The sequence below is a fragment of the Canis aureus genome, chromosome 28 (genome assembly GCF_053574225.1).
Source record: "Canis aureus isolate CA01 chromosome 28, VMU_Caureus_v.1.0, whole genome shotgun sequence".
Lineage (NCBI taxonomy): Eukaryota > Metazoa > Chordata > Mammalia > Carnivora > Canidae > Canis > Canis aureus.
In genome coordinates, this window is record NC_135638.1 from 23,185,279 (window position 1) to 23,191,278 (window position 6,000).

General features: G+C 41.3%; 1 protein-coding gene across 4 annotated transcripts in view; it reads right to left on the reverse strand.

Annotated features, from left to right (window-relative positions):
• Positions 1–2,665, reverse strand: part of SULF1 (sulfatase 1) — a 175,509-nt gene extending 172,844 nt beyond the window's left edge. For 2 of the 4 annotated variants that reach the window (XM_077876647.1, XM_077876645.1), the window contains exons 1-2: positions 2,359–2,665; positions 1,081–1,190 (exon numbers count right to left, since the gene is read on the reverse strand). The gene's annotated coding sequence lies outside the window, so the exon portion shown is untranslated. The remainder of the gene's footprint in view (positions 1–1,080; positions 1,191–2,358) is intronic. The other 2 variants (XM_077876650.1, XM_077876644.1) reach the window with 1 other exon arrangement.
• Positions 2,666–6,000: the final 3,335 nt, after the last annotated feature.

Below are 6,000 nucleotides of genomic sequence, written 5' to 3' on the forward strand. Positions count from 1 at the left end.
TGTGTGTTACCAGCGCAAGTGCTGTCAGGAAGAAACCAAATGTCAAACGGAGGTATGTAGAAGTCACCATAAATATGTCTCTGAATGTTTACCATCTGGAACCGTAGATTTAGATTTTGACAAGCAACTGGGATTGCCCTGTGGGCATTGTCTTTTAAGCAGAGCCTTTTTGTTGTGCTAAGTAACTTCTTATTACTTTAGCTTTGCTGGGGGGGGGGGACGGCGGTGGGGGGTGTGACACACCACTTTGCCTTCTCAAGGTGTGAATTTATTATTTCTTAACACTTCCTTTTTTGTTTCCATCCTGCCTAATCCTGTATACAATGGACTTTTGGGGAGGGAGGGGGGTTTCCTCCCTGATTGTCAAAGTCCTGGGCAGGCAGCCTGATGGTCAGTCTGCAACGTGAATGACATCTGCTGTGGGGCTCCCATGGCTAAAGGGAACGTGCCTTTGTTAGATGCCATCGCATCGCATCTCCGTCCTGTGGGGAGACACTTTACTTTCGTCCGAAATACTTCTGTGATACTGAAAATGGCATCGGCGGGCAGCACGGATACCTGCTACAGGCTGGGCATGTAGTCCTAATCCTAATAGAACCCGAGATATTAGTTTGCCTCTCTGTCTTTATTTTTTTAAGCCCCAGTTCCATTGTAAAGCCATAATGGAATGACTGGAATTCCAGAAGACTTCAGCTTATGAACTTAGTCCTATTTGGGTTATGTAATATTGGGAATCAGATAATACCCGGTCATAATAACTGCCTGGTTATTTATGAGGATACTTTCTCATTGAAGGCTTTGAGACTCCAAGCAGAGAACACTCTGAATGGCAACTAAACACCAGACTGAAATATTGTCTTAATCAAAACTTTTTAAAAAGAAGATTAAAAAGTTATCAACTGTCTGGCTGCAAAAAAAAAAAAAATGTACACTGCAACTGGAAACATAATTTTACAGGCATCCTTACGCAGTTGAATACAAAAATCACAGAGCTCTAGCCATAAATCCTGTTGTTCAGCCTATTAAACAGCTCCTATTTCAGAATAGCTTATATACAGTTTTATTCATTGAATTTCTCACCTGCAAAGGGTAAGGGCAGTGTTGGGTTTCTCTAGCAAATGTGGGAGTCCAGTAGGAGCAAGAATTCTTGAGTACCACAGGTATATGACCATGGACGTAGGAGGGCAAGTCTGTCAGGGTGCAAAAGAAGTAACTCATTGACTCACCTAGCTCCACCAAAAATGTGAAAAATGAAGATTTTATTTTTTGATCCCTGTAAAAACAAGGCATCGATTTGAAAGGCCTTCTTTATATTACAAATTAAGTGTAGCATATACACCCCATTGTTACATTCGGTTCCATTTAATTTTGGTGGGTGCTTTTGGCAGATTGGTTACGTTAACAGCTACTCACATATATGACGACAACACATTTTATGTTGCTCAGGCACCGGATGACCATTAATTTCCAATGACTAATTTATAATTAAAACCTTTTTTTAATGTTTGTTTATAACCCAGCCAGAAAATCTATTTCCATTTAATTAACACTTCAGATAGCCTGTTTAAAACCTATAAATGTAGTGACTTTAATGATCCTTTACAGAGATGCTACTTTAGTTTTCAATGACTTGTAAAACTTTCACAAACAGATCTGCAAATGAATTACCTCCATCTGCTCCCCTGCAGCTGCAAGAGGATAAACTCCGTTAAAGAGCATTTTCCTACTTCCTCCTTTTCTGCTTTTCTTCCAGCTCTAAGCATTTTTGTTTTAAAGCCGATCTATCAGCTGCTCAGAGGGCAGCCTCTTGTCTTAAGGAGTTTCCAATCTCCAATTTTTTGCTCAAAAACACTTGGGTCCATCATAAATCAGACACAATGTACGTTTTAAAAACCGGTTAAGGGAGCATTTCCATCTCTGCCAGCAACTCAGATATAGACTCTGGAGAGGATCTTTAGAAACTGAGTAGTAAAATGCAACAGTTTGAAAGTGAATTTTAATTCCGACAGCTAAAATAAATGCTTTCTTGGCCTGATCCGTCCTCCCTGAACGATTTATAGCTCCTGTTTGGAGTATGCAACGAGGATCTGAAAGCGTACAAACACTGCTCCAAAAGACGTTTTCTTAGCTACACCTTCAAGAGCGAGGCATGAGGAGTGTTAGTTCTATAAAGACAGCCAAGCACCAAGCTATGCTCAGTGTTATCTGTCCGCCGTACAATAGCAGCATTGATAGGATGGCAACAACTTGCTTTGACAAGTGCTGTGCTAGCATTCCATTCAAAACTATGTTAAGAGACAGAGAGAGAGAGAGAGAGACAGAGAGAGAGAGAGAAGCATTCAGTGTCTTTTACTTTACCTGAAAAAACTGCCTTTCTTGTGGCTGCAGAAAACGAATTCCTCTTCTTCCCAAAGCAAAGTAGTTCTCTTGCCTGCAACTCTCACTTGGAGAAGACCACACAGCTCCAGCAAGGCAGCCTTCCTGCGCCTAATCCCCACTCGAATGTGATGACACACACTAACCCCAACCATCTGGTGAAACACGTCCTCAAGCACTCAGCACAGTGGTGTGTCAAGACAGGCTGCCCAATCCAATTGCTGGGGCTGGGTGGCTCTCACGGGCTGGAGGCTGAGGGCAGGACTGGAGCTGGAGGGCTGAGAACTCCCAGGCAAGTAACCTGAGATTTCAGAGAGCCAGGACGGCTGGGGAGAGAGGTGGGAGGTGCTAAAGGGAAGGTGGAGGGAACGACTTATTCTGGGGGCCAGTTGTGCGTTACTTTTCACAACTCCTGGGGCTCCCCCTCCATCCCCCCCCCCAGCACCCCCCCCCCCCCAGGGATGACTGGGACCCGCCGAGGGACGCCACTGAAACGCTAAAAATCTCTCCCTGCCAACCTGGTGAGGGCAATGTTCTCAGCGAGGCGCCCTCCCCACCACCCCCACCACCCCCACCACCCCCACCGCCCCGCCACCACCCCCAGGAGATAAAAGATTCATCCTGACATACTGATAGAGTGCTAATGTAGGAGTAGTTTGCACTGAAATGTGACATCTACATTTTGAGATCTAAACTCCTACCTTCCTTTGATTAGCTCGTGGCTGCCTCCAACATTCCAGGGAGGAAGGAGGTGGGGTATGGCTAAGAGCACAAACTTGTCTATTCCCACATCCAGCTCTTCACTGTTTGCCACAGGCTGAACTTCAGAAATAGTCAATGAAAATCATTTTGGTTTCTACTCATGCAAAATAGCACACACTCCCATAGATAGAGGTGGCTTTTTTAATCACTTGCTGCTCTCACAGACATCTCTTTGTAAAAGCACTTGGTACCAGAGGGCTGCACTCTGTCATTGATTATTTTTATTGGCTTCTAGTTAATTGCACTTATAATGTCCATATAGCTCCAACAGCTCATTAACAATTTTGCTTTGAAATGTTTTCGATTTTTGGTCATTTCAATACCTCCTTCTTACGTGCATTTCTTTCTTTTTTCTTTTTCTTTTTCTCTCTCTTTCCTTTCCTTTTTTTTTTTTTTTTGAGTTCTCTGAACTGTTGTACAGAACTAATTACTTTGATAGCAGTCTGAACCAGAAAATGCCTATACTTGTTACAGTGCTTTCAGGAGATATCTGGAAATAAATTAATTGCTACAAATCTCACCACTTCAAAAATGCCATCAGACTTCTAAGGAATTTTGAAAATCTGAAAAAGAAAATAGGAATTTGAAATATTATCAACTCAGTGACAGTGTCTGTGGGGAGCCAACATTTTAAATTTTGCACCTTTCGAATTTCTTTGAACTGGGACAGGGAGGGGGGAGTGCTGGCATAAAAACCAAAAAGAAAAAAGAAAAAAAAAAAAACCAACAACCTTTAAATTTGTCCAAAGCGTTAAAATCTAGACTACAAATGGGTATCTCATGTTTGGAACACCAGTATCACAAAGAGAATTATTTCAATAACTAGCAAAATTGACTTGACTAGCTTGTGTTTTTTAGGAATTTTCATGTGCTATTATATTAAGATACTCAAAAAATTACTCTTGGTGCAATTCTTTGAAGAACAGAATTAAGAACTATAATTTTCAGATAGTGATTTTTTTTCCCCTATAACTGGGCTGCAGGGAAGATAAGTTAAAAAGAAAGATTTAGAGGTTAGAGTTCTGATTCATTTGCTTAATTTCTTTCCAGAAGTGATTATGAGGTGTGTGTTTCACAATATATACTATAGGTACTAAACCACTACTCCTAATCAGCTAAATCCAGATACATAATCAACACAGAAACCTTCAACAATGGCAAGTGGCACCACAGGACTAAAACTTCCCTTGGGCACCATAAAAATTTTAATAGTGCCAATTATTGCAAGGCAATTTTTTCGTTAATTTTTTTTTTTTTTTGTTAATCCAACCAGACTCATGTCTGAAAATCTGGGTTACCTCAACTGCATAGATTTTGAAGGCCCTCGAGACATTATTAAGGTGGTTTGCATTCTCTTAAACTGTAAATTGAGTTACAAAAGTAAAACCGAAGAAACTATAAAGGTGTTGAATCGTGTTTTATCAACCCTGTGCTTGTAACACACCTTCTACAAGACATTTCCCAAGTGATCCTGGCTCTGATCCACATTATTGTTGAAAGTGCCTTTTAACACAAACGTTTTAGTCCTATTCTTGATTGTAAATCTTTTCATTAAATCCCAGTTACCATTTCCCTTTTATTGATAACTTCAGCTATTTCCACTGCTTAAAACTTGTTCGAAAATAAAAAATATACAAATTGAGCAATAGATCCTGCTCATTCACTATGAACTTAATTCTTGCTCTGCGCAGCGTCTGCAAACATTACCTTTCAAAAGTATTGTACAATGAGTCCACGGTGACACATTTTTTTGTTATTGTTGATGCTCTGAAATGCTTTTGTTAAGGAAAATCAACTCAAACAAAAACCTGAAGCTGGTGCTGCAGGACAAGCTCCCAGCCTTCTCTCTCCCTCTAGCCACAGTTTCAGTGCTCAGTAGAGTGTCAGTTTAGAAGTTAAGAATTTTCCATTACCTCTCTTCCTTTCTCCTTGCCATCTGCAAACAGTTTATTTTTTAAGGGGGGGAAAAAAGTGAAATTGATTCTGTCTTGAAAGATCTAAACCTAAAATCCGGCGCGTTCTGAAAGATGACATTCAGCATTTGCATGTAATGTGGATCAGGGTGAGGTTGTGTGCAGAGGGAATGGCTCCATCATAAGGACACTCCTAAAATGAAAGATTAATTGTAGGTAACGGTGATATTGAAAAATAGCCCCTCCTATTCTGTTCCCACAGTTAAAATGTCCCTTTACTTATTAGCTCCAATTAGTTTCCATGGTAACCGGCCAGCCCTTGTAAACCCGCACTGTGAGCTACACTCATCTTTGTCTAGACTGAGCTCACCACCCTTCTTCCTCCACAGATGGCAGTTTAGCTGGGTCTATATCTATATCTATCTCCATATCTCTCCTGCACGCATAACCGGCACATGAGTGCCCGCATCACTTTATTGCTAGCACAATGGTGGCCAAGGGAGGATGCAAGTGGCATTCAGTCCCCAAGCTACAACGTGTGCATCTACTGCCACGCTGATTTTGCCCCCTCTTGGTTATTGTTTCTTCCAGTCCCGTTCTATTATCAGCTGTTTGCTGCTTGTAATTTCTTTTCAGGGAAGCCAATACAGTATAATAAAAACCTCATTAAACAGAAACACCTATCAGCCTCGGAGAAAGCCCTAAACTACCCCTTTTTGTTGAAGGAATCATTAAAGTGAAAAAGAAAAACCACTTGTTTGTCATGCTTGAAAAAAAGAAAACAAAGCCAACATAAAGGTTTAGCAAGCCAGGGGGCTAATATGAAGATTTAATGCACTTAAGACACCATGGTTCTTCCCTCCCTCTCCCCTTGTGCTGCCAGTTGGCCAAGAATCCCAACATGAGCACAGTAAACAAATGATCAGTGAGGCCGAGGGCCCCTGCTCCT